This window comes from Dermacentor variabilis, chromosome 11 (assembly GCF_050947875.1).
Source record: "Dermacentor variabilis isolate Ectoservices chromosome 11, ASM5094787v1, whole genome shotgun sequence".
Taxonomy (NCBI): Eukaryota; Metazoa; Arthropoda; class Arachnida; order Ixodida; family Ixodidae; genus Dermacentor; species Dermacentor variabilis.
In genome coordinates, this window is record NC_134578.1 from 55,495,093 (window position 1) to 55,522,586 (window position 27,494).

The 27,494-nt window shown below is 45.3% G+C and overlaps 1 protein-coding gene across 1 annotated transcript in view; it reads right to left on the minus strand.

Moving 5' to 3' along the window:
- Positions 1–3,673: 3,673 nt before the first annotated feature.
- LOC142564533 (uncharacterized) overlaps positions 3,674–27,494 on the minus strand; it is a 103,704-nt gene continuing 79,883 nt past the window's right edge. Inside the window, exons 29-40 of the transcript XR_012824594.1 lie at positions 26,091–26,184; positions 23,931–24,040; positions 20,175–20,254; positions 16,707–16,847; positions 16,385–16,565; positions 15,303–15,367; positions 11,245–11,361; positions 9,623–9,733; positions 7,326–7,412; positions 6,671–6,761; positions 5,621–5,723; positions 3,674–3,881 (exon numbers count right to left, since the gene is read on the minus strand). The gene's annotated coding sequence lies outside the window, so the exon portion shown is untranslated. The remainder of the gene's footprint in view (positions 3,882–5,620; positions 5,724–6,670; positions 6,762–7,325; positions 7,413–9,622; positions 9,734–11,244; positions 11,362–15,302; positions 15,368–16,384; positions 16,566–16,706; positions 16,848–20,174; positions 20,255–23,930; positions 24,041–26,090; positions 26,185–27,494) is intronic.

Below are 27,494 nucleotides of genomic sequence, written 5' to 3' on the forward strand. Positions count from 1 at the left end.
TAGCAGCACAGGAACTTGCGACTTTGCTTATTGAATTTTAGAGGCCCGTTTCCAGTTGAAATTCTACAACCAAAAATAATCAGAACTAACCTGCATGGATTGCTTGTATTGCTTAGTTTTTACTGCTCCGAGGCATTCAGTGTACATGCATGTAGTACTTTTTTTGTCTGAGTAGCGGAATGAACAAAGATAAGGAGTCACAATATTTCAGTTCCTTATAATTATTGACGAAGAAAAAGTTGTGAATGTACAGGCTCAGTGCAAAAAGAACCTGTAACCAGTCTTAGTTTCAAGACAAGAGGAACATATTTAATACTTCATCAGGAGTTCACATAAAAACTGGGTCTGCATTCAACTCCGGTAATCTGCACACTTACCGCAAAAAGTTTTACACCGATTGTTTGTATGCATGTTTCTGCTGCTGCCCCGAACTATTTGCATGTCATGTGAGCAAATATAAATATCTGACGCTCTAGATTCCGTCTTTTTATAGACTCTAGCCACAGGGCAGTTCTCGGACAGTTCTCGGACAGTTTTCCGACAGCTTACAGACAGTTCTCGGACAGTTTTCGGACAGTTCTCGGGCAGTTCGGACGGCAGTGGAGAGGCGCGTTTGGCGTCTCCGGAAGCATGCCGCCGGAAAAGACTACGTAAGTACACCAGTTTTTCTGATGGTTTCTTCATGGATCTGTTAATTCTGTTCGCTATTTCTTCTAGTAGCATAAGAAAGAGTGTCCTTACTCCTCTTTTATAAAATATATTCGGTTAATATTTGCACTACAAAGCCATCCAGCGACATCATACGTCCTATGTCGAATAGCTTGCATATATGTGGCGATGTAACGAGTAAACAATGGGTGAAAATATTCAGTATGCCAACGCTGAACGTCTCATGCTACTTTTGATGACAGAGGCCATTGCGTGATCTTCTCTCTGTGTCAACGCTGGCTTTAATGATGAGCAGATATACCTGTATTTAACTATCACTAAATAAATTTCAACTGATAAGATATTCCATGAGAACCTAATTTTCGCTACTTTAGTGGCAATTACGAGCAGACAAAGTGTGCATAAAGGTTACATTTTCCTTTCTTGCTCTAAGAGGTACCTGAACAGCACAACTTGAATGTGACCAAGTTGTCGCGGCAATATTAAGAGCGTCTTTTGTCATGTGCACTAGAAATTTGATAGTGAATGAGCTTTTCATGTCCTGTTTCCGTAAATGTGAAGGGATGTCATATGGCACGCATTGGCTGCCAGTGCAACTCGCTTTACATTGGAACACGACACTCAAGAATAGACAGGATGCTGTGCTTGTTCTGTGTGCCTGTGTGTAGTGTTCATTTTCACAGCGTGCAAACATGGCGAAAATTTGCCAACTAGCCAACATGTTCTAATGGTGCATCTGTCGTTACAGGTTCCACACTGCCACAGTGAAGTCCAAAACGGAAAATATACGCACACACCAGCGACCGCAGGCGTCATCAAGCGACTGAGGGATTATACACAGCTGGTATCTCAGGTCAGCGAAGAGCTGCCTAAAGATCGCCACGGGGGAAGTACTAGAGAAGTTGATGCATCATGTCATCCCAGAGTTCTAACAACCATTGGGGAGCCAGGTGGCACTCCATTATCGCTAGAGGAAGGGAAGAACATGGAGAATTGTTTTCTGCAACACGTTGGCGTGGTCGCGCGCTTGTGCAGCGTCACCAATGTACTGAAATATGAGCTACGCAGCAGTATTCCCTAAGAAATATTTTGCTCTAGAAATTATCGCGTAGGCTTGCTGCAGCAGTTCTGTTATGTGCGGCTTATGCTGCATTTAAATGACGTCAATCTGGCTCTTGAAAAACAAGGCGAGAGAAAGAACGCTGTAATTAGAAAGCTCCAGAAGATTGAAATTGAGGAAAATTGCCTTACAGACATTTTATTTTTTTTTTTGCAATTCTGATAGCTCTTAGGGTGGTCTCCTGATTAACCTATCTTTACAAAATATTTGGCACGTTTCGATATTTGCATAAGCATTGCGCAACGTATTGTCTTTGTTCAGACCATCATTGCTCCCACACTTGTACCCTCCTCTTTCAAGATTATTACGTAGCTACCATATACGGATCTTGGGATTCTAGAATCCTCTTGAGCTTACTTTGGTGAAGTTGCGCAAGTAATAGTTTTGCTCGACACTTTTGACTTCAGCAGTTTCGTTATAGTGGCAATAGTGTGTTGGTGGTTGGGGGGGGGGGGGGCGGGGAGGGCTCCGTTTGGCAAAGCCGTGAATAAGCTGAATAAGCAAATAAAGCATGGTGTGCCAGTGGAAAAGTTTAAATGCTTTCGCCTCTTTATTGTGTTCGCATCAAAATTCTCAGTACAGGTGACCTTCAGCCAATGATTAAGCTCGCAACATAGCTCCGACATCTGTCCTAGGCTTCAAAGAAGTCGCACTAATGTGAGCTTTTGTGCAAGTATAAATTGCTAAATATTTTTGGCCCATTAGCACAAAGAGAGCTACGGATAAAATTTACTAGATGTAGGATGTTTTTTGGACTAACAAATATACCCCTTGTACGGAATAAGAAAGGCAGGTCTTTCTACTGGTATGCGAAAGACGTAATCAGCTGCTCTTGATAATCTCTTTACTATTCACAAATTACTATTGCGACAAAATTATACTTCATTAGAGTTGTGCGCAGCAAACGTTTTTCGGTCCGAGAAATCGTAGGAAGCAGTCTTATGTGCGATCGCAGTATAAAATGTGCCCATTTGTGCCGAATAATTATACTGAACGTGATATTATGTAGTAATATCAGAGGTTGCTAATAAAAGCCGTGAATAAACGACATTTTTCTTCCTGCTTATGTTTTACCGAAACACAGATGCGTTGCACACACGACTACAGCAAGAAATTTTGCAAAGTCGTGCGCCCGTCGAGTGCATAGCAGACAAGCGGGATGGTGTTTGTCCCACGCGAGTCAACTCGTTTTTTCTCTCTCGGAAGCAAACCTACCAAGCACCAGGGGGAGAAAATGGCACTAGTGACGCAATTGCCCTTTACCTTGACGGCATACCAGCTCGCATAACCCTGCTGCAGCAGAGAGTTCGTGAATTTGTTGTCCACTAACGGCCGTCACAGTAGCCGAGCAAGTGGGGCACTTGGTGTCTCTTGTCGATCCCCATGCACAGGTGACCGACGCTGTAAGGGCCACACCAGCCTCCGAAGATATGATCCTTGCCGCCGGGTAATGTTACGGAGAAGGCGAACCCTCGGGGCAACATCGAGCCGTTGCGGTCAGAGTCAGAGGTTGCAGACCATCACGATACACACGTTTTTTTATTTCAGAGATGTCCGAAAGTATGCGACAGGCACCTATATCCACCACAAGATGCCTGGAATACACCCAAGATTGATGTTAGTAGCTAGCGCATTTACATACTTCGATAAGAATACGCAGATTTGAGTGAAAACAGGAGTTAGACAAATAACTATGCAAGGCAATTACGGGATGAACAAGTTAGACATGCAGAAACAGTATACCTGATGTGTACGCGTACAACGGAGACTCCCTGGCATGCTGGCTGACCACCTGGTACGATACATGGCCTTTAGTGATAATTATGGTATGCATAGTGATCATATAAACAGCACATACACCCGCAGCCACACACAAAAAACGAATGAATGAATGAATGAAGCATTTATTTGGGTCAGGGATGAATGTCTTGGATAAGGTATGGGGTTTGTCGGGCAGGGCCCCTATTTTGGTGACGTGTTGGAGCTCCCACTGCTTGCCTCAGCCTAAGGCCGCTGCCTCCGTCTCCGATGACAGCGCTTCACGGCGGCCGTCCCTGCAAGCCATGGTTTCGGCGGCTGTTGTCGACAACGCCTGTGTAAACGAAGTAAATATTGGCTAAAGCTTCAGAGGTCATGCGATTGTCGCTTATCTATCCTTCCGCACACATTACACCGTGTCCAAATGACGCGAGCTCTACCGTATGTCGTGTGCACAAGAATACAGGGCTAAAAATATTTCAAGTGGGCGACAACTTTATTGAATATCCCCTAGTTCATCCGCGGGCATTGCAACTAATTCGCAATCGCAGAGTACATACATGTTCTATAGAGTGGTTTCTCTATCATCACATAATATACATTTGGCATCAGGGTATAATTCTGGAAACATGCGGTTGAGATGTGTCGGGTTCGTGTAAGTTCTTGTTCGAAGGCGCCTCCAGTCAACCGCCTAGACAGTAGGGTTTCCTACAAAAATTACTTGAGGGAACTCTGGCGCTAGTGTCTACGGGAGCTGCAAGGTTGTACCAGCATGGGAATTAGGGGAAGTACATGGATTTGCCTAAACTTCGTCCTTTTGGCTTCAAACGGCTTTGTGACTTTGTAAACTCGTCCTTTTCAACACTGTATTGCGTAATAAATAATTAAATAAACATTAAGATTGCCCGCCGACAGGATTCGAACACAACTAGCACACAAGCCTGATATTGAAACCATTAAGCCACGGACGCATGTATCGACAGGCGAATGAAGCGCCCTTATGAAGTTATCGCGGGCATGCCAGTGCCGTGAGACGCTTGGCGCGTTTCGATTTGGCCACCTGGACAAGCTCAATCGTTGCAATTAATAGCAATTGTGCGTGTCTTCTGCACTTATTTACGACAATAAGATTGATATAGCATATATACAAACCCACAAGACCGTATGAATTCACAAGCACGAAGATCAGGCAAATCCATGCACTTCCCATAATTGCCATGGTGGCGCAATGATTGCAGCGCCAGAGAGTTCCCTTTAGTAATTTTTGTAGGAATATCTATGCCTGAACCTCCTCGGCCAGAAGGGCGCCCCCCCCCCCCCTTTAATCGGGCGCGGTTAACGAGTCCTCACTCAACACAATGGGCAGACTCGGAAAGTTTGGCGGTGTTTTTCTTGTCGTAAAATTCCTCAGATACGGCTTTATTGTTCAGAATTTTTGCAGCTTCAACTGATATCCGGCCTCGGACAATTTCGTATAGGCGATTGAGAGTTGCCAGTAACGTATATATATATTTGGGAGAAGCGACAGCCAGAGTGATGGAGACCTCCTCCACAACCTCAGCGACCCTAGTTTTGAATGAGCACGTGTCTAGGCTTTCTTGCTTTCTCTTAACAGTACGGCATATTTTCCGCGTCTGAATTAAATCCGCCTAAGTTTTGTCGCTATTCGCCTTCTCCTATGTTATTGACAAATCGTTTCGGGCCCGCAATTAGTCATATTGTCGGGTCAGTAACGCTTTTCACTGATATGTGATCGCTCGATTGGTTGTCTGGGTAGGAGCGATTGTTCTATTCGATTCCAGTCCTTCACAGCGAAGCTGTTAGCCTCTAGTTTGTCCGCATTTTTTCGTGTCCGCGTCCGCCAGTGTGGAGCGATTCTGGCGGCAGTGCAAGGCAGTGCTGCTTCAAGCAGCGAGCAAAGTGAAGCGAACGAATCGCTTCGGGCACGAATTTCGTCATATTTTTTGCATCAGTAATTATTTTCGCTGCTATGTGATCGCTCGATCATGGCCAAGTCTGCAGCCACGTCCTGAAAACTAATTTCCACGGCAACTAAATAGCTTTCAGTCATACCGTTTCATAGAGATGATTAGCGTGCCTAAGCCAGGCTTTGTCCAGTAATGGTCCCGCTCGCAAGAGAAGAGGTCCGCAGGAAACGTCAGGAAGCAGGCGCAAGCTGAAAATGAAGCAACTAAAATAGGATGACTGTTCTCCAGGAGCAACAGCAGTTTTGGCACTGTACCATGCGTGCTGTTTGATCACAGTGGGAACAATCTGCTGTCACAAACTGCTGTCAGAACTAATAAATAATAATAATAATAATAACATAATAATCGAGGTGGCCCTGCAAGAGCCTCTCGTACCTCAGACTGCTGCAGCCAATTCGAAATCGGCCGAATTCGCTTTTTTTTAAAGAATTCTCCTGTATGTTTATAGTGTGTGACGTACTGTGTATTTGCTCAACTGAATATTTTAACAAAATGGGAACCACCTTCCAGGTCATGCGAAAGTGAATGTCCAGCGAAGCTGTTGAAAACGACCAGTACAAGTGCTGAGGGGGGGTATACAATGCTTTGTTGCTTTAGAGTAATCGTGGTAATGGCAATCTTGACATCACGCCACCGCTAGTCGTATCATCGGCATAATCATCATCAGCAGCCCATTTTATGTCCACGGCATCCCAGGACCCTGCGATCTCCAATTACCCCTGCCCTGCGTCAACCGATTCACGAGCGCCCGCGAATTTCCCCAATTTCATCGTCCCACCTAGTCCTCTGCTGTCCTCGACTGCGCTTCCGTTCTCTTGGTACACATTCTGGAATCCTAATGGTCTGACGTTATCTCACCCGCGCATTACATTACCTGCCCATGCATTCTTTTTTTCTCATATCGGCGGGTTGTATTGCTGTTTATTTTTCCCTTCGCCACTCCTGTTTCTCTTTGAGTTATCTTAAATTTACAGTTCAAGTGGAAGTGACCTAATTGATCGAAATTAGTAGGTAATTGGCTACTTTTGTAAGCTGGTGGCAGGCCAGTGATTAGACTGTCAGTGTCAGATTCCTTTTGGCAAGAACATCTACTTATGGAGATTGCAAGCTCACCACAAATATCAATGCGACAAACCTTTTTAAGAACGTTGACTGGCCGCTTGTGGCGTCTGCGCGGTCGCCATGGACATTCCAGCATATATTGTTAAGAGGCCCCAGCAAGGATCCTGTGAAAATGTTCATTTTAAAATGTTGTCGCCAAGTTTACCTCACATTCATTGTGATGTTTTGTGCGCGTTTGCGCGTGTGTCCACAAATAGTGGACCCAATCGGCGCCTCCCATTTGTAGCCAGCAACTTGTGCCACTTTCGCCAGTGCCACTTGTGGGCTTGGCAACTGAAATGCCCCGCGTCAGCATATTCCCATGCTCCACTGCAAGCAAAATTGCTTCTGACGAAAAGCAGGCTATACAATTCGAATTATTACACATCGGCTAAATAAAACGCAGCACGAGCAGAAGACTGAGCAACATGCACTCGAACCTCGTTATAGTTCAGTTGAAAGGCGAACCGAAATTCGTCGTGCAAAACACTGGAATGCTTTCCTGCCCGCGGAACCACCATGCGGCTACGTACGAAATTAAGTTTTAATAAATACTCCTGACGTCTACCAGCAACAGCAGTTTCGGCGCTGTACCATGCGTGCTGTTTGATCACAGTGCGAACAATGTGCTGTCACAAACTGCTGTCAGGACTAATAAAAAAGGCGAAGTCTTGCAGGTGAATGCTCACGACATGGTCCAGCTGTCCTCCTTGCCGAGAACATCCTCTCGACGAGGAAGCCTCAACGTCACCTGCACGTCGTCAAGTAGCCCAAGCCTGCAGAATTGCATTCACAAGCTATATAGCACGATGAAAAGCCAGCGATGTGCTCTATGAGATTATGGTGCTGTAGGCCTGGCCAGGTAGCTAACTATCTAGTGTCAATTTTTTGCCCCAAGCATCATGACAGTCAAGTAAACAAACCAACATAACATGTCTGATCCCACCAGAGAGGTAATCTTTAGATTTGTTGAGAAAACGATGCATGCGCAGATTCTCCTACATGCATCGGAAAGACCGCTGCATAGGTTGTGTTCGATTAGGAAACAGAGGACTTTATTGGACGAGTCTCACGTTTGCAGACCACTGTAACCTCTGGCGCATAGATTCATTATGTCCATCAAATTACGTTTCGCATTTAGCAGGGGATAAGAGCTTCAGGTCCCAAGCACAGTGGAACCTAGTTCTAACAAATTTCCGTCCGATAAGAAAATGTTCTTTCCGATATTCACTATAACCCTAGATTCACTTCAACATATCGAAAAGTTATATCGGGTTTCGACTGTAGTTTACGGCTATGTGCAACAAAGGTGCAGCCAAACTAGTAAAGCATTCGTCAGAGGTAGCGCCCTGAATAAACAGCCTGTGCGCATAGGAATGTGCTATAAGCACATCGTAAAATACGCTTTTCAAGTGTCCTTGGATTTCTTCCTTCCTAGAGCCCTCCACGATTCCTCTAGGAAATGAAGAAATCCGAGGACACCTCAGCGCTTGCTATCGGTTGTGAATTTCGAAAGCATTACTGACCAAGAAAAACGCCGTTGACCGGTCCTTATGAACTCCTCTTGGGCAATCGATCGCGCCGAGACGCTTGGCGCGTTTTGATTTGGCCTCACCGAGGCGCAGTTAAAACGCTGGCGAGAGCTTGGGCTGACAAGGAGCGCGCGCATAGCACAGGCGAGAGAGAGAGAGAGAGAGAGAGTGACGTGCCGTCACCTCGGCAGTAGTTTCACCTTAATGCAAGTTATTTCTTTGAACTTGATTTTTAAGGCCTTGATTTTAAGCAAACTTGATTTTAATCGAGAATTGCTGCTGGTTGTTTCCGTGGTTCAGTCTCATAGTGAAGGTTTAAATAGCACTTCTCGCTTACGAAGCCGTGTCTCGCGGCGCACAGCGTTCCAGTAAGTGGGTTGATGCGGCAGCACAATTCCGGTAAGATTGCGGTTACATGGCGACACGCCAAACTGACCCCGCTGGTGAATTGGTGGCAATATGCCTCTGCAGCAACTGCTTCGGCATCATGCTCTAGGAGCTTTAGGAGCAGACACCTACACCCCGTGCCCAGGTGGACCGCGATGCAGAGTTGCACCGTACATAAATCGAACAGAAGAGCACGTAGTACGCTGACTGAGCAAAGCTCATGCGCCTATGCGATCACGTGTTTAACCGCTGAAAAAAAACTGCTCTCAGCTTCATTAGAATTGTATACTGGCCTGTACATTTACAAAGTTTAGCTAGCCCTTCAAATTGGTATGCGCAAAAGGAGCATGTACCACAGATATACAGCGCCGTGTTGCGTATTTATTCTTTTTGTCCTTGTTGCTTTTTCGCTCTTACCAAGCCTATTATGAAGGTGGGTAGCACCGGAGATCACCTGGTGGGTTACGTGGTGGATGCCAGAAAGAGGCTAATGACTTCTTCAGGAGGACTGGCATACTCCGTTAACGTCATGAGGCAGGCCCAAGATAAGAAGAAAGCAATAAAGATTGGATTGGAATGCACGAGACAACGTAGCGATGCAGATAGAAGAAAAGGTACTTTAATTGTGCTGTGGCAGGGTAAGCAGTTTTGACGGCTCACATGTACAGGTTTTTATTGCAGTCAAATTTCTTCAATGTATTACTCTGCCACGTGGGACAATGTGTTAGTATCTTTTACAGTCGCGCGGCACTGTTTCGCATTTTGCGGGCTGTCTTCAAAAAAATTTCCTCATTACGACAGCTGGGAGTGTACAGTTATGTACACAGCCTATGCAGCTTGCCGAAGGATTTTAAATGCACATCGGAGACAGTGTTGTCCGATGCAGACCGCAAACAAAAAAGGAACCATTAGGTTCACACGACCACTTATATTTCTGCGTGTTTCGACCGGTCTTAAAAGCTCATCGTACAAATGGAACAGACAGCTACACATTTTCAGGCATTCGAGCAAGCAGTGCATGTGGAAAGGCATGGTGTGAGCGCAACGACGACTAGATACACACGCACCTGCAATATGCAACGCCTTCAATATGCAACACAGTGTAGTGCACGACACGTCCTCGTGGAGGGCTTCTTGCGCAGTCTCCAACACGTTGTCAAGCGATCCAGCAAAATGGCCTGCAGTAGTGCGTTTTCAGATGTAAGTAATGTACCCGTTGGCAATTATCATAACTGATACAGCTGAACCTTGACATAGTGAAGATTTACGCCATTATCGGATCTAACGAGGAAAATTTCTCACCGATATCAGCATGTCATGTATATAAAAGGACGAATACTGGATACACTAGGGCACCTCGTACCGCATGCCGCTTCGTGTTGAGGACGTTTCGCTGTATTGCACCATATTATCATCGAACCGTTTTGCAGTATTTTGTATGTAGCGTAATGTGTATACCCTTTCCGGATGGGCACATCCTGCCCCAAAGATGATTGCCTCAGGATGGCAGCTTAATGGCGTGACACCAAAATACACGAGTTAACGATTGATCATGTACTATTAAAAGCCAAGTGGAATGCAAATAAGTTTAATTCGCAAGAACAGGTATTCGTGTTCGAGCAACACTTTTAATCTTTAGTGCTTACGAACATGCAAATAAGAAAATGGACGAGGACTTCGCAACAACAAAATTCTGTAATCGTAAAAGCGATAACCGCACTGACGGCAGAGAGGCGGGTGAATCGACCACCATTCTGCAACTGTTTTCTGCTGGAAGCCGACAGGAAAAGCAACACTAACACAAGAACACAAACAGCCTTTTCAAAGTAAGGTCAATGTCACGTAGCGCACTTATGCCAAGAACACTGCCACACTCTCCTAGTGGATTATTTCGTGCAGGTGATTACACAGGCCCTGTTCCTAAGCACCTTTCGATGACGATGAATGGTGCCCATGATACACTGAATTATAAAGCGAAAGCTGGTTTAAGTTTACCGAACTTTTGTCATGCGTCCCTTTTTTTGTGTGTAACGACCTTTCAACGTTATTTCACGTTAAGCACAATCATATAAAAAATAATGTCTGAATGTTCAAAACGTCTATCCAAGATCACGAATATAGAGATTCTCAGGTACTGTGTGCTGTACACCTCATTGGGATATTTTATTTTGTGGTCAGCAATGCCTGCACGCCGTATTTCGCCAATCAAGAGCAGATAGGCCAGCGCCGTGACGTTATGCGGTTATCTTTATGTTTTTTGTGTGGTTGAGCCCTTCCGAAATACAGGGGCGATGTGCTAGTGACAAAAGAAAAATGATCAAAAGTGCCAGTTTATTTCCTTTTTTTTTGGAACTCGTCTGCTGTAACTATTGCTGGCCTTGATAAATTTTTTGGCAAGAGCACCCGCTCTTATTCGGGCTGACCCAATCGCAGCTAAAGTATCCTATGCAAATTTATGCTGTCATAACGAAACACACAGGCGAGCGAGGCGAATACGTCTGAAGCTAATTGCTTTCCCTTGTGGATTTCTCCCTACATTTTATCCTATTCTGCATTTTCTCTTTCGATATATGGGACACAGTCGTTGTGCAGAACGGTATCAGCTTCATATGAACAGGTAGAACATAAATCAATAAACTGACCCGTAACATCGTTAATATCTAAACGTTAACCAAACGAGGACACCTACCTACCTTTGCCAAGCAAGTACTTGCTTGGCAAAGCTGGAGAGCAATGATGCAGATGCCTGAACGTCGGTGGGCGGACTCGTGCTGAGAGCATAAACCTGGTTGTCGCGGAGCTTCTGCTGCACCCCATGCACGACGCAATCCACGAGTGCAAGTTCGGAGAGCCACGTGGGATGGAAAACAAACGGAAAGTCTTTCACAGGCTGTGCGACAATTACGACACGTACTCATACATGGCATACACCGTGCACTGTAATATTTGGGCGATACTGTGGGCAAATGGAAAACATCAAAGCTAAAACTGTGTACATTAATCAGACTCAGCAGAATGACCCGCGTATTTATTTCTAGGCTCGCAATTGGCGAAGAAGAAATGAGTCAGCATCAAAAGCCAACATGCGTACAGAATTGCCAGATCGACATTCCGACAAACACGCGAGGGTCATTCGATAAGGCCCGTTTCCTTGCTGATTAACGAAGTTCCTCTAGCTTGCTTTGACGTAGTCTCCTGGGAGACATGGCAGAGGATTTCCTACACTAGAGAAAAACGAAGAGAGCTTCACCAGGCTCTTTTCATACAATTAATACACTACAAACATTTGTCCCAATTTTGGCAGATGGATATAGAAGAGCAAACTCATTGTTCGGTTTCACAAAATATTTGGTACAATTATCAAGCCACACTAGGCATCCTATTGCAGCTGCATAGACCGTAGCAGTATTATAGTTTGGTATGCTTCATCATAACCAGCCGAAGTCAGTGGCCTACATGCATCGACCGTTACATATAAGGCGCTGCATGCAACACTGCCTGTTAAGTACCGATGAAAAGGCAATGATTGCATATCGGAATGCATAAAATAAGTGGGGGCTTACACCAATTCCTTATACTCGTTTATTTGGTACACAGCCATCACCTTTTGAGTTCGTGCTTCAAAGCGGAAAATTTAGCACTTCCTACCATGTAAACCATAGCAGTTAAGATAGCGCTTGCAAAGCGGTTTACTGGTTTTTTTTATTCAATTGGAGAGTTGGCTAAGTTACTGAGAATGAAAGCAAAGATATCGTTGCTTTTACATATCTTTTACGATATCTTTTACAATGCACACCACGATGCACACCACGGTGTCATAACACTTTAGTAGAACAAGGAGCGGAATAAGAAGCAGAGCTACGCTGAACGCCGCCTTGGGCACTTGGGCTACGCTCACTACAGCCCGCACAAAGCACAAAGACAGAAGACTTGCGATACATGAAAGCTACCACCGCTTGCCAACGCACATGCGGCGTGTATTTTGCCCGCCAAGCATATCCACTTGTATCATGTAAGCGACTTGTGACGTTGGCGCTTTCGTTAAGGCAATAAGAGTGGTCAGTCCAGAATGAGTGGCGCCTCCCGTGGAAGACCTTACAGCAAATCACACCCATCACGCTTACTTCTAGACATCCATGGCAGACTTACTAGTGATGGACCGCGTCTAATTTCACATACTGTAACACCGTAATAGCATTTGAATATTAGCAGACTTAACTACCTAACAGAGTTACAAAATGGTGCCTAGAGGGACTGACCTGACAAGATGACAGAAATGCGAGGTCAGTGTGGCAACCCTTTCATGATGCCTCTTACTCTGTTCCTTCTAAGGAACAAACAATGATTCGAAAAGTTACGCATGCGAAAATGTATACAAAGCGAAATATTTTCGACTGCAAATACCATTGCGAAGTGGATTACCAATACCAGATTGGAATATTGTATGCATATATGAGGGGGATTTCCACGTCCTGTAGCAGACATGAGATGATGGTAAATAGGCTTTGCAAATTGACGCTTTCTTGGATTGAAACGAGCCTGTGCACGCTATCTCAGGCCTAATAAGGGCCTGAGAAAAATGCTGGAGTGAAGATGACACCTCAAAACTGAAGCCGGGCCACCGGCACCTTAGCATAGGCACGAAAAAACGTTAGTGAATAGCGGGGATTATAAGAAACACGTGCTGTTAAGGACGAGCAACTTTGTCGTACAAATATTGATGTTGATCTAAAATTCGTCCAAACATATCGTAGTGGCCTTTTCGAAACAAGGCTAACGTCATGCGGCAGGCCTATGCCAAGAACACTGCCATGATCTAGTATCTGCAGGCAAACCGTACCTGCATGCAAGCGCACGAGTCACTTTGTGAGCATCATTTCGAGGAAGCCGAATAGTCAGATGCCCAGACTTCATGCTTTGCATCTGATATCGCCTCTTCACTTGAGAGGTTCTGCTACAACTCAAGGAAAAAGTACCAGACCATATTTCCCCTCATCCAATCAGTAGCATTCTTGCGCTAGAATTCAAAGTAGCATTCCAAAAACTATCTCACCTAGTCATCCTTAACCTCACAAGCACGAACTGCGGAAACAACACATACAATTACATCCGAGCTTTCTTCACCGATAAAATAGCTACCAGAGGCCTCAACAATATCCGCGCACCTCCTCTTCCAACTCCCAACCATGGCATACCACAAGAAACCGTGCTCTCCTCTATGCTTTTCAGTATTACCATGATGTATCTACCCGAACGCCTCAACTTTCCGAACGTCCATCGTGCATCGTACGCATATGACATCCACGACCGGATTCTTAGGCAACCAGCCAAATGTCCTGAAAAAAAGCAACTGACGTCACCCACCAATATGCCACTGAAGGTGCTCTTCAATTCTAAGAGGAAAAATCTGAGTTGCTCATACTTCGCCCGAAACTTCACACAAAGCACCAGCCAACATCGACCCTCTACCTCAATACAAAGAGCCACAATACTCGAGGTATTGTGGCTACGCCTAGAGGGGTGCACTTACTACCCGGCACCTTACACAAAACACTGCTCAGGTGATTAGGATGGTTAGTCGTACTACGTCACGTCACGTCACGGCCCCTCTCTGCTTGACTTCTCACGGAATTTACAATACTACCCGTGGAATTACCGAGGCAAATCTTGTCAGCCAAAACGAACACATGTTCCTTACCAATGCAGTCATCATTCTCAAATAGTTGAGCGATACCGCTAACATCGCCAGACACGCCATCCCTTCCCCTATCTCAAGACAAAGCACCTCGAATCTAGACAGCGCTAGCATAAGCACTTTATTGTCGCTATGGGTACCAGCCAGACATACTGACACCGCCAGTCACCCGTCTAAACACGCCTTCACTATCGGCACGATAAACAGTGAACTCTTAAGAAACCTGCTCGCTCACTCTAACATTAAACACCAGTGCCCTCGCAGCTTAAGCAGCAACAATCGCTCTCGCCATCACTTCTACTCCCACAGTAATGATCACCATCCTCACAGACTCCCAATCAGCCTGCCGCAACTATGCAAGTGGCACAATATCTTCTGCAGGCCCTCACATTATGAAGGCCCCGACGAGGTTGCTCCCGCAAACTGTGCCAATCTGAACACCGGGCCAGGGCTCGCTGGTTACCGTGATCATACGCTACCCGGAAACCGCTCAAGGATAATGATGAGGCGGCAGGCATGGTTCCAATAATTCCACAATACAATCATCCAGCACTTTCACCTTGCGCGCCTAACATACGCACACCCTGGATCACTACATTATCAGAGCAGAATTCGTCACTGTACGCCAGTTACACTCCACCTATCCACCCACCTATCCAGCCTCAGTCTATCAATACCATGACTCCAGCCATTTGCACATGTGGCCCAAATGCGCGGAAATCAATACCATGACTCCAGCCATTTGCACATGTGGCCCAAATGCGCGGAATATGCTTCGCGTTGTCATGCCACTTGGGAGTGCTCCCACACACGAACCCTTCCATACGTATACCACCACCATCAAAAAATCACTGAAGCCGCTCGCTCTAGCGCCGACCTGCCTGACCAGCAACAGCTGGTGCGGCGGGCCCTAAAGGCAGCCCGGGCTGCTTATATCCTGCACTGAGGGCCCCACCTACCACACGTAGGCTGTACAAGGTCCAGAGGACACCTTCGTCAATACTAAATAGAGTTGTATTTTTAATCTCTCTCGGTTATTGTGGTCTACATACCTTATTCGGACAATGCGTCTGGTGGACCGCACTGCGGCACGTTGTCAAGCGGCCCATCAAGGATCCTACAAAAAAAAAAGTTATTCAAATCTGTACGATGCAATGGCGAGCACGTTTTTAACGTCATTCGTCAGTTCAACATGTTAGAAAGCGAGTCGACCTATTTCCTTCGGTGTAACGTGCCTTCATATGATAGGTCGTGCTTCTGGAAAGGAAGCACGCGCTTTCATAGGCGCAGAAATGTGAAGGTTTTCGTACATACAATGCGTAATTGTGGCACGAACGCCTAAGTTGTATCGACGCGTAGAGGCTTCGTGCGGTGGTTATGCATTGCGAATGGGCTCTTGTTCTGGACGTTGCACGGCACGTGATAAACCACGAGATCCTTCGCAGTACTTATAGCTTCCCTCCAGAGAAACTTGAAATTAATTCAAATGAATATTTTCGCATTGATTGCAAGCTCCGCGTATGAGAGAGGAAACTTATCGACTTTTTGCACTGAGGGAGACAGCCAATGTTAGCGGAAACCTATTTTGCTACTTGTCCATGTAGAGGGTGAGAGTTTTGTCGTACAACATGGGGTACGCCTTGGCTTCCTTAATGAGCATCAGCGCCATTTTCAATTTACGACGGGATGTTTAGGTGTTAGTGCTACCTCCACTGAATCAGAAAATTTTGTGCTTTTGCTGAGCAAAAAAAAATGACCCAAGACTGAACGGGCGTATCGCTTGGTTGTCCGCTTGTTGAGGTGGTGGACTAAACGGATATATTGAGGCGTTTGCCGCTTTTGCTTGCTCCGACGCGACGTGTGAATGTGTCCACACAGCTTCAAACGTACAAGCTGCACAGTCCGTGTGATTGTGTATCGACGCGGTATGATTAAGCCCTTCCGCAATTCATGGCTGACTTGACAATGGCTGAAATGACTAAGAGTGGCCGCTAATGTCCTCATTTGGGAACTGGTGAGCGACTGGTGCTTTAACTGTTGGTGGTCTTCACTACTTAATGGCAACAGCATCCATTCTTGGATGGGATGACTGCCTGCGAGATTGTAAGCTCATTGAAGTATCAGTGCAGCAAACCTTTTTATGTGCGTCGACTGTGCGCCGGTGTCGGCGCCATCACCGTTCACACTTGTGCACGTTGTGAAGCGGCTCACAATATCCCGTGGAAATTGTGTCCGGTCCCGACCATATATGCTGGCCAGCCAAACGCATACATCCGACGCTAACTGCTTTGCTTTGTCCCGAGTAACACAGGAGCCTGGAAGTCGAAGCGAACGGGATAAGTTACGGTGCACAGTCGAACAGGTTTAATAACAAATGCGAGAGTTACACGACTGCAAGTAAATACCAAGTCTAATCAAATGTACTGCAGGCACAAAGAGAGGTCTCTTATTCGAACCTTCATTTGGAAGCGGAGCAGGAAGGGAAACATCCCTTCGGACTCCTCGAAAAACTGGAACGTCATGGGGCGGACTCCCGCGAGTGGCGTCTACGCGGCTTTCCAGCTTTCTGCACGTTGTTGAGCGACCCAACAGTCATCCTGCGGAAACACTGTATTGCCACGGCAGCCAGGTACACAATCTCGGTGATCTCTTACGAGGCAGTTTTTTGGCGAGGCAATGTTATACGACTACTTCTGAACGTTGCACAACGTGCACTCATTTTTTTGTACCTTGGATCAATGCGAAATAATGTACATACAATGTAAAGTTAAAGGGCCCCACTTTTTTTCTTAAGTGGCAGCCCTTAGACGGGAAAGGAGCATTTCTGTACAATTTCTTGGCTGCGCATAATGCCCGTGATTCATCTTAAAACATTGAAGCTGTCGTTTTTCTGAGGCATTTATGAGCATGGTCCTCATTATTGCTCAGTAGCGGCACAGTAGCACATTCGTGGGTACAGTCTTGTTACGTGCCATTTATAATGCTAAATATGCTTGTGGCAGAGTGTTTCACACCAGTGCCCAAAGCCACCGCAAGGACTAGCTCATATCAGGGCGTAACCTTGTTTGAACTTTCTGTTAATTTTGCACTGCGATTTTTGAGCTACGACTCTCGCACGAGCCTCGACCTCATTTGAGGGTTCTCACGCTATACCATCGCACCCATTCGAATTATATAACGCTTAAGCCTCTGAAGCAAGGGCGCTAGCTGCACTAAAGAGACGCTTCATGCAGTGTATAAACTTGGTTCGTTCATCACCTATCTCTGCTGCAAATAGGCTACACCTTTTAAAAGACACGTCACTCTTCACTATTCACATATGCACCGCTACCACTAGCATATTTTTGATATTCCTAAATATTTTTTCAATACCGCGACAAAAAGAGTGCAGATGCAGTTACCAGCAGAATGTGTTCCGAAAAGGCTTGCCAACAGTATGCCTTTTAAAACCTTATTTACTACTACATGTGCACTAAGAGTGCAACACACTAGGTATGTACTAAGTATGCTACATGTCTAGGCTCCAGCGAACGTTTATATTTTTGAACATTGCCAAAATATTGTCCTACATCAGATTTGTTTCATTCGTATTTTTGCACTATGAATTTCCAAAGCATTCCGAATGAATGGTTTGAAGATATCTATCCACAGTTTCTGCTTGGGCGACCAAGTTGCTTTGATGTTAGCATGGCTGATAGCAGAGACAAGCCGAGATAAGCCAAAGAGGAAGCCCTCTACATCATTGGCCCCCGATTTTTCAGAGGCTACAACATTTTATCATCCTCGTGGGACATTATGCGTGAAAAATGACAGCTTTGAAAAACGTTGTAACCATGAAATTTGTACGCAGAATAGCTTACTTTTACTAGAAGGACAGGGCACTCCAAGAGGCGTACAACCACTGTGAATAAAGCTGTGCCCACTGGAAGCAAACACGCTAACTTGCAGCAAAGCTGCGTTAATTAGGCATTAGAGCCAATTATGCAGCCTTAAAAATTAGTTGCTGGCGGGAGTGACTTTGCCCGCAGCTACAGCAAGCATGCCTACCAATTTCATCTGTGCGCCAACTGGATAGAACTGGATAAGTTCATGTATATTAGAAAAAAGCACCAACACAAATTCAAATTCTCAAACTTTACCTGTCCCGAAAAGCTGGGTTTGACTAAAACGCATAAGAAAGCTCAGAACGCTGAAAGCTTCCCGGAAACTGCCCTGTTATTTTTTTCTCACAAATATGACTTACCATGCTAGCGACGACCTGCTCGCTTCGGATTTCGACTTAACATTCCCCTGGCCATAATTTCTGTAAGACACGCCTGGACCCACAGTTCTTATCAGAATTCGAAGTGTTTCTAAAATGCCGTCACCCGAAATACTATGATTTGCACGAGATATCTAAGACTAGCTGCTACATATTTAACAAAAACGACAACTAACGGGAAAAGGATGAGATGAAGACACTGCTGACTAGCAACCGTGGCACTCTTTACTTTCTTATCAGGCTGGTGCAGTGTAGTGCAGTGGCAATTAAGGCCTTTCCAGTTTTGAGGTTCGGGTAAGCTTGCAACAGCCTCCAGCGGCCAACCTGAAAAACTGTTCTCGAAGCCACTGACATCACCTGCTCCCGGGAGCAGACGATGAATATGCGTGGTTGCCAGCTTCCCCGATTGGCTCATAGGGCTCGCACGATTTGTATGCATAAATAAGAGCAGGAACTTTCTGGTTGATTCAACCGTGACCAAATGTCTCCGCCAGTGCCCGCACAATTCTAGTTATTTCAATATTGGCACTTCAATCATGAGCTTGACCACGTCAGCATAACTCAAATCGACTTGGTGGTGCTAATTAGGGCAGAGATAAGACATGCCTATCAGTCTTTATAAATGCCAGTTTTACAACTGCTCTTGGATGAGGTTTGCGTAAGCAATTGTAGCTTCTACACTTCTCAAAAAAGAATGTCTCGCGAAATTACCTGCACGCCAGAGTAGGCCCCGAAGCCGGAGGGCTGGATGGCATTTCCTCCACCACGCAGATCAGGAACAGAACACTTAAAATCCATAAAATCTGGGCCATACTACATATCGGGGGGATGGGGGGAAGGAGCGTGATGCATTGTTATTGACTAAATACTGCGAAAACTATGCAACAGCTATTGTGTTTATAGCAGTACTCATTGCACGGAGGAGTACAAATAAACGAGTGGAAATATTTTATTATGGCATAGTATCATGGGGAACGACTACAAAACTAAACTAATGGAAATTTCATACTGCAGAAAAGCTGTGCGTGCTATTGAAAATCTGTTACTTCGCGAAAGTACGAAAAGTTCAGTTCATTTTTAAAACAGCTCCTTCACATTTCACATGCATATTGTTACGGGTAATTTGGACAGGACCGTGCGCGCAAGAGGGAGACGAAGAGGAAGTGGTAGACTGTATCCTGGAGCTGTGACCTTTGTACCAGCCTGCGCGATTACCACTAATAATAATAATAATAATAATAATAATAATAATAATAATAATAATAATAATAATAATAATAATAATAATAATAATACCACTTACACTTATTTTGAACAGCGGCCTAATCTTTATAGATTAAATGACAAGCGTCTCAGCTATAGTGCAGTGTAGCGCTGTGATGAACAGGTGTAAACAAATCTCCCACCTAAAGTTATGTAGATACTGCCTCACATTATCACCAAGCTGAATAGCAACCCAATTTTGTTTGGATATTTCTGAAAAATTTGTTTCAAGTGGTGCAGTCCTCACTACTCAATGCTTGTGTGAACGTAGCGAAAACTGAATGCGAGTTACCTGTTTTGAAAACTGGCGGCTAATCATTGCTCCGAGTTTGGCAGCCACACTTTTCCACAAGAACATACATTCAGTAATAGGGGATGATGACAAGAAAGAGCAACAAACCTTTCGGTTTTACTGTCAGCTTCGTTGTGGTGCTCTACTCTGCACATTCTGGCACGTTGTCAAGCGACCCAACAGGGATCCTGTGAAAATATATACATTTTTTGTCAGAACCTAACACTTGACTATCCCCGTATTTCACTGTAAAACACATCAGAATATCGGGGACAAAGAAAGTTCGATTGTAGGCAAATGCATCATCACCTTCTACGTTGTTGGGAAGTTCACGCAGCTAGCCACTAAAGAACTAATATGAGATATAAATTAAAGATCTAATTTGAAATAAACGAAAGAACATCGAAGTTATAATATTGGAAATCATTTATACATACTAAGATGCACTGACTGATACTAAGATTTATACTAAGATACACTGACTATTTCTCGCTTAATTGTCTTAAGTCGGGCGGGATGCGACACCAACCATGCAACTCAAAATTGCAACTTAAGCAGGATGTTGGCCCACTCGCCACACAGCAGGCAAAATGCAGCTTTGCCACCATACTTGACTCTCATCCTCGCGTAATTCCGCACCCTCCCGTGGTGTGAACGCACAAACCCTATGCCCTTGTATTTTACCACCAAGAAACCCAAGCTAGTGCCGACACTGAAACGTCGAAAGCTATTCTATAACATTTCCGCACAAAACCAGTTTGTGGCTAGGTCTCACAGTACGATGTGCCTACTTTCTGGCCTTTTACCTTGAATGATTTAGGAGCACAAGCCGGCCTGAACTTCTATGCTCACCTCGTTTGTTTTTTATAAAAATAAAAGAATAGAACTAGCATTAGGCACAAACCACGTTTTCGCATAAGGACACGTATGTAAGGACACGCAAGGTCTAGGCTTGCTACACTGAATGCAACCCCGGAACATTACAATGGAACCTTTAAGCAGGCAAACAATGAGAATTGTTCAGCCTTGTGTTCATCACCAATCTCGCTCGGTACTGCGGTGGCCAACCAAAGAGGAACCTATATCAACCTTAAGGAATGAGGAAGTGGAGGCTAGTGACGCAAGCTCCTCCACTGCTCGCCGCCGACAATCGCCTCCGACGCCGCCCCGAATGTGACGTCATCGCGCAGAGCGCGCGCGCAGCCTCTTTTCTGCGCAACGCCACCTGGCGCTTAAGACTGCCCACGCGTGGGACTTACGCGCTCCATTTTTTAACACTCGTGACATGACGTGGCGCCACCGCCTTCGCACCGCCACGCGCACCGCCCAATGACGTACACGCTAGTCAGTGAAATGACTTCTCGGCACGCCCGTTAGTAAGCCAGAACCGAGGAGCAGCAGTGGCTTCAGGTAATCGTGCTGGCCTCGCACCCCGGAGGTTCGGGTTCGATTCCCTCACGAGCCCATATAATCCCATATGTCATGTACTATGATAGGCTAATTAATATTGCTGAATTTGTTTTTCTGAGAAGTACGGAATGAATGGTTCGATGCTCACACAAAAGTATTTTTTACTTGCACGTGCATACACATGAATGGCGTTATAACGAAACTGGATTTAACGGAATAATGGTTATAACGAGGCAAATAATTAAAGTTACTAAAGAGGTAACATTACGTTTGAATTAAATCAGTTTTTCTTCCAATGAATCAAACAAATTACAACCAGGGCGGCAGTACTCTCGCCTCGAATACACCTTTAAGTAACACTAGTCTTTCAGTGCCCCGAGTTGCCGTACCGTTGCCGAGGTTCAGCAGCAGCTTACCCTCTATCGCACTTCTCCAACTGCCCCGAAAGTTGGTTTGGCCTCCGAGACGGCATCGGCGCGGATGCATTCTCACGGCAGTTGTCTGTTCGTCCCCTCCTTTTTACACGTGTCAACTTCTGGCTGTTTAAGTCAATGCTTGGCGCCGATCCCACAATCATTGTGCGTGAGCTGGCCATGCCAAGCTGGCGCGGGAAAGTTAAATGGAACCCTCATTCACACAGTGGTGACTAGGGCCACGTTAGTGCTCCGGGTCAGTTGCGTAGCCGGCGCTGAGAGAACACGTCGGAATGTGTTCGCGTCACAGCGTGGTACCTCTTTTCTCTGGGACCACGACCCCATTTTCCCTGTTTTACAACAGAAGCCAAATGATCGCAGTGGAACACAAGGCAGCCATCGTAAAGCGGTTGCGTCAAATGCGTATAGACATGTGCAGATTTTTTTTGTGCTTCTAATTAGAAAAATTTCATGGAAATTCGCGCGCGTGGCCGTTTGAACCTAGTTTGCTGTCGTGCACCTACTTGGGCATAATGCAGTAAAGTGCAATAATTGAAGAAACAAAGTAATGAATATGACCAAGTAATTAAAGAGCAGAATCTGTACGCATAAAATGCACGCACAAACCTACCACAGTGGGCAGAGGATAAAAATTAAATTATGGGGCTTTACGTGCCAAAACCACTTTTTGATTATGAGGCCCACCGTAGTGGCCGGACTCCGGAAATTTCGACCACCTGAGGTTCTTTAACGTGCACCTAAATCTAAGTAGACGGGTGTTTTCGCGATTCGCCCCCATCGAAATGCGGCCGCCGTAGCCGGCATTCGATCCCGCGACCTCGTGCTCAGCAGTCTAACACCATAGCCACTGAGCAACCGCGGCGGGTCGGGCAGAGGATAAAAGTGAGGTTCCCGGAAAGGCTATTTCAGTGTGTCACTACATTGCGAAAAAAAAGCGAAGTGTTGCGAACGAGTGGGCCATCAACCTGTGAATGTGTACCAGATGTAACGAAATACGTGAATAGCAGATGTGTTTGATTCTATGCTTAAATGAAATCTACAAATTAAAAAAATGGCACCTTGGATGGAAAGTTGAAGGCAACGAGGGACATCTGTATCATTTGCCAATACCTGTGCTATGTTTCAGACAAATAGTACATCCGCCTGTTTCCTCAGAAGAGAATTACAACTTCACATATGTTCAAAATGTATAGAGTCGCCGTCATGCCCATGGCGATAATTTCAGATTTTAAGATAACATTCGTTCCATGTGCCACTTGTGCAATGCTGGAGTGATAAATGAATTAAACGTAGACATCACTGCTTTGCGCATGTGTGCTTTCAGCCTATTGCATCTGTTGCTCTTCAAGGCATCCCTGTTTATTCAGGACATACATCCATGTATCACTGCGGTGGATGTCATGCGGTGGATCTTGTAACCAATGGCTATAATAGCGGTCACTCGGATTGTGCCTACGAGACTAGGAGAAGGAACCGTCTAAGTTACAAACCAATCGAAAATTTTTGTGAAATTAAGTCTCGGACGTTTTAAATGCGAGACATGTTTTTCAAGTTTTGTTCCTACTATTGACTCCTTGGAACTAATGAAGCAAGAGGTTATACATGCTTTGCCCAAATTACACTACGCCTTAATGAATAAAGCAACTTCCTGGTCATCACTGCATGTAGTTATCAATAACCCAGAAAGCATATATGCGGGATTAACATTAGATTGAGTGCCTTCTGGTAACTTGGCCGTTTAAAACGTACAAATTGTTTCTCAGCCTTCTGCGCGAATAAGAATCTCACATTATTGTAGGGTTATCCTTCCGTCCATTTGTTCGAACAAAATTTGTCGCAATGATATCATGTACCGTCAAAATAAACAGGTTTATCTCGTATATTTGCAGGCCAGAGAAATGTTTGGCTGGTGCGGTTCTGCCGTTGTACGGAGGCGCAACAAGGCAATCTGGCACTGACCCATTCATATCGTAACTCCTGTCACAGAAGAAAAAAGGAGGCCCTGCAGCTACACGCTTACCCAACTGTCCGTCCAACGGCTTTTTTTGTCGAGAAACATCCCCTCGCTGAGGAGATGGGGCCACACTGGTCGCACTGTTGCGCACGTTGCGAAGCGGCCCAGAATAGGCGCTGCAGAAATGCAGTCACTTAAATTAAAACACACCGACAAGACCACGATGTACAATATACCTCCGACTAGCATAGGTAACGGAAAGCAAGTTACCCGTTACACAGCCATTTTTTAGTATAGCCAAGTTCCTTGCAGCACAGTCGACCTTTCGCCGTACGGTCGAAAACCCCCTTCCCCCTTCCTTTGCTAACTTCTGACTGCTAAGTAAATGTTGGGTAAATCTCACAATCCTTGAACTACTATCGAACTTAGAAATGAATGTTCATACGTCTTAACTAAAAAAAAACATGTATGGCTATCTTTTATTTCATATAAAAGATTTACTCATCATTCATGACCGATTAGGCTGTCTTTCCTATGTCACTAGACGCTGCGTGGCAAGTTTTGTGACGCATCAATTATAACCTTCTGCAACATGTCGGCTATCTGGCAAACTAACAGAGTTGCAGAAATACCGAATAGGCGACGATATCTTAGTGTACAGCTGCCACCTTACTACTGCACCCTCCGAAAGCCATTCCTCCCTGCATGTTCTGCAAGCTGTACCTTGGCCGAAATTTATAGGACGACACAAACAGCGGGACACACTTAACTCACGGAACACGGAGGGGTGATTCTTACGCGCATCATGGGTCATCTAACAGCAGCAGGGAAGCACTTATGCTCCCTGCCTGATCAGTGATTATCGAGCACTGAAAGGCACACTGAAATCCAAGCTTTTAAACACTTTATGACTTGGTAAGCTGCTACTTGCACGCATGTGAAATGAGCTAAAATGGATTAGTACTGATGCCTGTAGTAGCAAGACAACTAAAGACAAGCTTTTCCCATCCTTCGGAAGGGCGCGGCAGGCTTTTGTCTATCTTGTGACTGCAGGCGCTGCATTTTGCTGCTTCGGAGACAAAAATCAAGCTTTTGATTCTCATCAGCGCGCAGGAATCACCTGTTTTTTATCGTGGTAGAGGCGAACAAATGACTTGGCGACGCCCTCTTTCCAGAGGTCCAGATAATGCAGCGAAAGTAGAATTCAAAATCATCCGACCACACGACATGTACGGATGCAAATAAACTGTACTCTCGTGTTTAGTGGAAGGACCATAGTTCTTTTTTGGGGGAAGCAGACACAGTGCATTGATTGGTTTTAAAATATTTCAGGTATTTCTACGCCAAGAAGACCGCATTAGGCTTTCTAAAAATGCTTTAGCTGATGACTTGTAGCATTTACGCATTATGTTGCCGAACGAAGACAGTGTCAATCCCATCCCATTTTTTCCTGTTTCACAATTACTCAATGAGGCCTCCATGGAGTCGGTGCAACTTGCTCAAGGATTTCATACGAGTATTACCGCGATAGTGAGAGTTACTGTTTGCGTAAAACAGATTTAAACATACGAGGCTCAAACAATCGGGTGAATCACTCATGTTGTGGCACATCACAGTGCCCAATTACTATTAGCAGAAGAGTGCACGTAGAAAGGAATTCAAGCAGGCAGATCACGCATAAGAGCCCGATGTCAGCAACATGAAATGTGAGAGCACATAGGTGCTTTGCAAGGCGCAGTGCCGTAATGAAATGCATATTGTCCGAAATCTTGATCTAATTGCTGACACTTCTCTCTCATACCAAACATCCACCCTGACCGCGATGGTGAGTTGCGAATGCATCAGAAATATGCACCTGATGCGCAGAAAGTTATATGTGAAAGACATTTCGCACTATCCTCGGTCCATCTGCTGCACAAAATTGTAAAGCGTCCACTTGACTGCCATTGCGACACTGAAGTGCCGGTAGAGGGTATAAAATCATCCATGGTTTTCATGTGGCTGGGCCCGTTTCACCAACCAAACTACGCTCCGCGCCGTGGTTGTAAAAAAACGAACTGAAGTCGTACAAATTGCCTCCTTCGGGAACTAGTGGCCCAGTGGCGTTCGGCATTTTGATGGCTTCAACCCCCTTTTTTCGCAAGAGCAGCCACTCTTACTCAATATGACAGCAACAATAAGGGCCCCGCAAAGTGAAAGCTCACCGTAAGTATCAATGCAACGAACCTCTCCTAGAACGTTCACTGCGCACCGGTGTCTGCGTCACCGTCGTTACAGCGCAGACGCTCGTGCACGTTGCAGAGCGGCCCAAACAAGGATCCTGTGGAGAGAAATCTCATCAACAGCCAGCACCGCCACTGTCGGACACCGCTAAGGAAGTCGGCAAACTTGATCAGAATACATTCGTACTAGTTAACAGCTCTCGAGAGGCCACCTGCACATCTTTGATTTTTCTATAACGCTGCTGCAACAGTATAACGTCTACAGACAAACATTTTAATCACAATTTCACGAACATATCTTATAGATCCGATATTTATATACATGTGTATTAAGTATGAAGGCACGTTTATATTAACAAAATTCTTTAACTCACTAGAAGGCAGAATAGGCACCTACGATCAGGCGCAAATACGAAGTCAGGGTCTCGTCAGGGTCGACGAAACCGAGCAAAGTGGGATACGAAACCGCTAACCTACCCCAAATTCAACAGACACTACATTCATCCAAGGGACATCACCCCATGGTGGTAGACCCTGTCCTAAATAATATTTGACCAGAAAATAGTCCAAGAGGGAGGTCAAAAACGAACATAAAATATAAAGCAGACTCGCTATAAAAACCTACTACTATACAGAGGCCCGTCAGCTACCGAGCTAAAGGCGTGCAATTGCTGATGATAATGCTAGTCATAACGACAGTCACGTGATAATCCGAACTAAGGTACTTTTAGAGAAAAATGATGCCGTGCCTTTATGCGTACGCACGAAGCTCCACCAGTTACGTGCAATATGATCTGTGCCCATGGTACGGCTCCGCAGACAAGTTCCAGATATAAACAAAGCTTCAATTAGTGGTATTTACTAAACCACCCTGGAGCCCCTTCGACCACGAACAAGGGTGTTGCAAATCACATTGCACGCGACTGCACATGTCTGCTTACCGCATTATACGAACGTCTAGGTCATACGATTCTAGGCGTGGGAAAATTTTAGCAGCACATCAGCTCTCGCACACAGGGAATCCGAGGCCTCCGATGCTTTGTGCGGCCAAAGACAACCCGAGAAAGAGAGCGAAATGCAACGAAATGAAAGGCTGTGTATTTTGAAGTTTTACGGGAAAGGCATGAACACTTCTCGACACACGATTCTACACCCTTTTAAGGGACACCTCATTCATTCAGAAAGCGCAAACACATGCATTACTCCCACCACACTACGTGTGAAATTAACAGGAACCCAGGCGGCCTCATTTGTAAACACCTGTGTGGCCTATCCATCAAATAAACCGACCTTGTGGGAGGTCTCCGCGAATTCCACCTTAAAAAACTACGACCCAACAAAAGTCCCGGCAGCTGGGAGTAGTGGACCACTCCCCGATGAAGTATGGCCACTTCTGACCATGCGTCAA